This window comes from Crocodylus porosus, unplaced genomic scaffold (genome assembly GCF_001723895.1).
Source record: "Crocodylus porosus isolate Cpor-Errol unplaced genomic scaffold, CroPor_comp1, whole genome shotgun sequence".
Taxonomy (NCBI): Eukaryota; Metazoa; Chordata; order Crocodylia; family Crocodylidae; genus Crocodylus; species Crocodylus porosus.
The window spans coordinates 83,938,393-83,944,556 of record NW_017728943.1 but is presented as its reverse complement, the minus strand read 5'-3'; positions in this window follow the sequence as shown (position 1 = coordinate 83,944,556).

The window sequence follows — 6,164 nt, the reverse complement described above, 5'->3', positions numbered from 1 at the left end:
CCGGACCAGCGCAGAATAATCCTCCTTGGAGGTGAATCCCATCCTCCATCCTTTGTAGGCTTTCCTTTTTAGCCGCAGGAGGTCCGCTAGGTCCCTAGAGAGCCAGGAGGGCTGCTGTGTTGAGGAAAACAATCCCATTGAGGTTAATAGGGCCAGACAAGGCATTTGAAAGCGTTTAGGCTGAGTTTGGCAAAGTGCCAGGACAATAGATTTTTGTTTGTTCAAATCCATCAGATAAAATCTCTTGAGGTTAGGGAGGATACATACCCAGTCTAGTCCAGTACATTAAAGCTGCAGTAGTGGTTGTAGAGCAGCTCATGTTCTAGTCCTTGGCTCTCCCAAACCTCATGGCCCTGTCTTCCTGTCAGACCCCTTTACCAGAGAACTTTATTAAACAAATTAAATGGATTCCTGTTTAACATTCTTACACCATTCTGTCCAAGGGTAGGCTAACGATACTGGTTAATGAGATGTTTCTTTGAAAAATGTCCCAAACTTTACAGATTTGTTTGTGAGAAGTTGAAGGGGAAATCCTGAGGTTCAATCTTATACTGCAGAAAGAGGGCAGTTACTTACACATTCATCCTGGTGACGCTTCTCTTACATTTCTCCCAAACTGTGGGACTTAGATATTCAATTTGTGAGAAGACAGCTCTTCTGAGGCCTGTGCTACTCTGGGACATGTGTCAGTTTACAGATAAGGTAGGTTTCTGTAGTTGTCCTCAAGGTTCATTGATGCCTTTTGGGGTATCTGGGCATTTCTGAATTAAAAGACCCATGAACAACTTCTTCCCAGCTTTCTACAGTGGCTAGGTGATTTGGAGAAAATTCTGAGAGGTTTAAAATTTAAATTCTCTGTGAGGAGATCTGAGTATCTGCAGGGTCCCAGAAAAGTCACAGCTAAATGGCAGGTGCTCATTACCAGTGCAAGTTAGACCCTGTGGCCAAATACAGACTACCACGGCTATGTTGTATGTGGTGCTGCAGACACGTCTACGGTGCCACATACCACACATTCATCTGTTCTCTGCACTGCAAGGGAGCAGTGCAGCAGGCTGTTTTGATCCCTGGATTTCCAGGAGTCAAAAAAACCCACGCAAAATAAAGTGGAGCCTGGCTGCCGGAGCCACACTCCAGTTGCCAGCCAGGCTCCAAGCAGCAGGATCACTGCTGCTGTAGCCCTAGGCGCACCCTGAGACCTGAGGTACAGCTGCTGGGGCCAGCCCAGTGCTGGCCCCAGCCTCCCGTACCCCACCTGGGGTAACCTGTCACACTCCAGAAGACACGTGGCACAAGTGTTCCCTGGGGACTCAAACATCCAGCACTCATGCAGATGCAGCCTGTGAGTGTATCTACATGTGCTATTAGAAGGATTGTGCAAAGGTTCGGTCTCTAATTTGATTTGGCGGAGATTCAGCCTAATTCAGTAGCCAAATCTCCGAATCTGAATCAAATCAGATCATTTAATCGCTCCAAATCAATTTGGAACCCTCTGAATTGATTCAGAGATTCAGATAGATTCAGAGTCAGACACAGATACAGCTTTAAATGTTTTTTGTACATACCTCTAGGTAGCAGGGGCTCTGGATGCTGTGGTGCTGGGGCAGAAGCAGCATCCCACAGAAGCGTGGGAGGCTCCCCTGCTTGCTCAGCAGCAAACCCAGAAGTGGAGCAGAAGCACTTCCGGGTCTACCAGGGAGCATGCTGGGGGCCTCCCGCCCCCTCCTGGAAGGGCGACTGGTGTCTGGGTCTGGGGAGGCACCCAGAGTCCCCCTGTGGCTGATCGCCAGGCTGGAGGGCTCCCCCATGTGCTCCCTGGCAGACCCAAAAGAGGACCAGAAGTCCTCCCAGTCCACTTCTGGGTTTGCTGCTGAGCATGCTGGAGAGCTCCCCGCACTGCTGTGGGATGCTTCATGCACCCCAGCATTGCAATGATCATGAACTGTGCTGCTACCTCAAGGTGTGTAGAAAGAACTTTTATAGCTGTGGCTGTGTCTGAATTGCTGATTCTCTGAATCAGCATTGAATTGTCAGATTCGGATTCAGCCAAATTGAATCGGAGACAGTAATCCGAATCAACAGATCGAATCACTGTCCCTGATTTGGGCTGAATCTGAATCGAATAGGGCCCACTTCACACACCCCTAACTATTAGTGCTATGAAATAAACTCTGGTGCAGTTTGTGCCAGAGCCAGCTGCTCCCAGGCACCACATTTACATGTGCACATGGGATGGCAGCACTTTGAGCTGGGGTGGAGCAGCCCTGGACTGGAACAGGGCCTGGGGGGTGTCAGCCCCAGGCTCCAGGTGGCAGCATTGAGCAGTGGAGGGTTGGCTGGGGCACAAGGGGCTATGATATGAGGCTAGGTGGCAGGTAGCCCTCTGCACTTTAGCACCCTCATGCCCCAGCCAGCCCATGACCATCTATACATGTGTTTTGGAGGAGTAAATTACTCCACTTTAGGATAGTATTGTCCCCGGCAATACTATCCTAAAGCAGAGTTAATTAATTTATTGTGCCCTAATACTGGCACATGTGTAGACAGTGATGCTTTATCGTGGGGCTAACTAATCAACTTCTCAGTAAAGCACACATGTAGATACACCCTGTGAGTTTAATTAGAAGCCCTTAAGATGGAAAGGTACTGGTGCAAAAGAGTCATAGAGGGAGAAAGGAGGAGAATAAGAAAAAAATAGAATGGGAGGGGGGTCTTTCATTTTAGGAAAGGAAGTCTTTAAATTAGAAATGGCCCCTCTCTTTTTTGCTTTTACTAGAACCCATTGTGTTTAGGGCTAAATGAGTGTGGTGGTTAATGCTCTCCTTGCGTGCTAGTTGGTCATTACAGTCTCAAAATGAGGAAGGTGATTAGCGTATACTTGTCACATGCCCCAGCTACCCAAATTCAAGTGCAACTTCAGTGCACCATATCAGGCAGGTCAAGCCCAGGGTGAAGGAAGTTTGCTGTGTAAGAATTTTAATTAGCAATGATCACAGTAAAATTCATAATCTGCTGAAAGCTGATAGCTGAAAGCTGACAAATGCTACTGTTTGAGATTTGCACTTAAAACCAGTTTGTGCTCTACTACCCACCATCTTAGATTAGCCATATATGGGATAGTCATCTACAAATATTACAGTCATCCCACTAATCATATTAGCGAGCCTCTCAGCAGCTTTAAGGACACATTTATACCACTTGTGGGAAATAGTTCAAATAAAATGAACCCAGAAGCTTCTTATTGCTTATTATATGGTTGAAAGAAAAAATATAATCTCAGCTATTGGGGGATTAATTCAGGTCCTCAGAGCTGGGAAAGCACATAGCCTGATTGTTCATAAATCAGTGTAGGCTCACATTACGATGTATTGTAAAAACAGTGATCTTTTGTATGCTGCAGCTTCCAGCTCTTTATGTTTTGACATGTTAAGCATTTCAACATTAGCTTTTTACCCAGTAAATAGGAAATGTGAAATAATATGATTATAACACTCATTGTCAGTCAATTCAAGGATTGTTACCATTTTCAGGAATATTGTGAGAGTGTATTGTTTGTATTTTTATCCACCACGATAAATTTGATGATAGAACAAGGTCCACAACTGCTTGGAGGAAAATTGGGAGCCACTGATGGGTAGGGGGAGGTGCAAAGGTGGCTAAGGACTAGGGGTGTACAAAGCAGGCCCTATTCAATTTGGATTTGGATTCAGCTCAAATCAGGGACAGTGATGGATTAGTTGATTCAGATCACTGTCCCTGATTTGATTCAGCCGAATCTGAATCTGAAGATTTGATGCTGATTTGGAAAATTAGGGATTTGGACATAGACACAGGTTTAAATGTTTTTTCTATATACCTCGAGGTACCAGTGCAGCTTATGAATGCTGTGATGCTGGGGTGCATGGGGCATTCCACAGGGGTGAGGAGGGGCTCTCCACGTGCTCAGCAGTGAACCCAGAAGTGGATCGGAAGTACTTCCAGTCCACTTCTGGGTCTGCCAGGGAGCGTTCTGGGGCTCCCCCCATGCCTCCCCGGCTTGGCGATTGGCCCTGGAGGGACCCTGGGTGCTTGGACCCAGGAAGCACCAGTCACTGAGCCAGGATGGCGTGGGGGGGCCTCCCAGCATGTTCCCTGGTGGACACAGAAGTGGACCAGAAGTGCTTCTGATCCACTTCTGGGTCTGCTGCCAAGCACACTGGGGAGCCCCCTGCACTCCTGTGGGATGCTCCATGCACCCAAGCATTGTAGCATTCATGAGCTGCCTGCTACCTAGAGGTATGTAGAAAAAACATTTAAAGCTGTGTCTATGTCCGAATCTCCAAATCTTTCCGAATAACTCTGAATCAATTTGGAGGGTTCTGATTCAATTTGGAGAGATTAAAGAGTCCTCCGATTCAGTTCAGATTCGGCAATTCGGCCACCAAATCGGACCGAATCTTGGCCGAATCAAATCAGGGACCCAAGTTTCACACAGCCCTACTAAAGACACATTTCTGGTTCTCAGCTCCCGGGGTAATTTTTTTCTTTTCATTTATTTTTCACTTATAGAGAAGATCTATCTAGCTCCTCAAACTTGCTGTGTCAGCAGGGAAACAGACATAGCTGTGCAGTCTGTTTTGCTGACTGTAGTGTGCTAGGATCCAGCCTTCCCATGCCTCTGCCGTGACACAGCTCTGTGGCTAATTCTTAGGGCCCCCTACCTACTGTACCTCCCTCAGAGAAGGGTCTGGCCTTCTGCATTGTCCTCCTGCTATTTCTGCACCTTCTTCCTTGCCTGCAGCTGATTAAGTCATGATGAGTGAAACTCTTTCTTAGCATAGCTGCTTATCCACTGAGCTTCAAATCAAACTTCTGATTTTTTTTTGCTTCATCCCTCACTAACTCAAATGTAATGTGGCACTTTGTCTCAAGAGTCATCACATTGTAAGAAATGCTATAAATTCACTGGAGAAATGTTTATATAATTAATAAAGAAATGTAAAAAGAGAAGACATTTTAAGGTGAATGGAAGTGTAAGACATGAAAAGTTCCTTCTAGCTCAAAGAAGTATTTGTGTGAACTACTATAATGAGTATGCTGGCTCCTTGCTAGCTGCCCTGCCCATGCTGCTATTCCCAGAATGACCTGGAGGAAAATAATTAGGCCACACATCATTCCAGGAGGTGCAAAGACAAAATACTTAAGCACTTCAGCAGACGGGGGAGGACTTTGCAATGATCACCAAGGCCACTGACATCAGATAGAAAGATGGATGGCTGTGGCTCAGTAGTAAGCAAAATCCTGAGGTGGTGAATTAGGAAGCCAGAAGCTAAGCAGAGCATGTGGCTACAACTGGAAGGAAACCAGCAGCAGAATACCAACAAAAAGCAGGAGATATGAGGTAATGAGAAAGACAGCACAGGAAACCCCCAGTAAGAGCATCAGATTGTAAGATCTGACTGTGACTGAAGAGTTAGGAATGATTGTTTATCTGTTTTGTAATTGGTTAAGCTTTTATACCCAGGCTCTTGTTCTCTTTTTTTTTATTGCCATCAGCTCTAAGAAGATGCCAGGGAAAATGCAATAATGTATATTTTGGTTTAATTTTTCACAGGAACCATTAAAGTTTTCAGACTTCAACACTGAGGGTGGCTAGGATGAATGTTTCTGAAATCTAAATGAAGGCAGCAGTAAAATCAGAAAGCATTATTAAACTACATGTGTACAGGTAAGTCTAAAACCTTTAAGAACATCGTTTGTCAGACAGGATGGAAATGCTTTTTAATTTTAAGTTATTCCTGACAGCTTTGTTTTCCATTCCACCTTTTATTATTCCTGTGCTTGTTCTCTTCTTTCCCTCGTGCATCTTTATCCTTAAAAGATTTTTTCCAAGAAAAGGCTTTCTCCTACATTTCTGTACAGAATGGGACAGGAATGCCTCAATGCCCAATGTATTCTGTTGCAGAGAAGACTGATGTGGCAAGGGGCCAGAACCATTTCCTTGCCTGTTCTGCCCAACCTGTGGTGGCTATCACTGCTGATGGTTTTAGTTTGGTTCTCTGTATCCAACAGAACCAAATGATGTTTATACACCTGCTTCGGGAGTGGAGCGGGGAGAGGGAGAAGGGTGGCTTTAATTAGAGTGGCTCCAAGAGTCACTGTAATTAAAGTTCCTGAAGCGCCTT